The following is a 954-nucleotide window of genomic DNA, read 5'->3' on the forward strand; positions in this document are numbered from 1 at the left end:
GAGAAGCTTTTGACGCCCCGAGACTGTCGTGGCTGTTTCCCACCATACAGCGGCGCCGTAAGTGGCACAGGCCACAAACAAACCCCGATATATGGTGCGAACAGCACGACGTCCGAGACCCCAATCACTCCTCAAAATGCGGCGTATTTTGCCCACCGTTCCCTGCAGTCGCTCCTTCACATTTGCTAAATGTGGAGTGAAACTCATTCTCTCACTCATGGTCAGCCCCAGATATTTGACTTGCGTCACATACCTGATGCTGACCCCATTTACCCGGACGATTGGTGGACGTACTGGCGACAACTTGCCTTTCAGCAGCATTGTCACCGTTTTATCCATCGATATGTCTACACCCACACCAACGCCCCAATTGTGGACAATTTCAAGAAATTGACTACCCGCCCGTTCTATTTCACTACGTGAACGACCTCCTACTAAAATAAGAAGGTCATCCGCGTATGCAGAACACTCACAGAGAGGCTCCAGCTGTGCCAGCAGGGAGTCCATCATGAGGTTCCATATATATGGACCACAGATAGATCCCTGTGGACAGCCACGAGTCACACTGGTCTCAACGCTCCCACTCATTCCAACGATAGAGGCCTTTCTGTCCGAAAAATAACTCCTCCAAAGAGTAATTTCTGGGCAGTTAAGTTCCTCCAATCGTTCAATGACCCGATCCCAGATCAGGTAGTCGAATGCTCCCTTGAAGTCAACAAATATGCCGAGAACATATTTGTTGACATTCTCCTAACAGCATTCTGGACATACATCCAGGCGTCCTCTACGCTGCGTCCTCTTCTGAAGCCGTATTGTCTATCTGACCAAATACCGCTCGTTTGCTCCTGAAGTCGTTCCACCATTACTCTTTCCAGCACTTTTCCAAGTACTGGAAGGAGACTGATGCCCCGATAGCAGCGAAGATTGCTCCTGATCTTATCAGGGGACTTCAGG

This window comes from Bactrocera tryoni, unplaced genomic scaffold (genome assembly GCF_016617805.1).
Source record: "Bactrocera tryoni isolate S06 unplaced genomic scaffold, CSIRO_BtryS06_freeze2 scaffold_603, whole genome shotgun sequence".
NCBI classification, from domain to species: Eukaryota; Metazoa; Arthropoda; class Insecta; order Diptera; family Tephritidae; genus Bactrocera; species Bactrocera tryoni.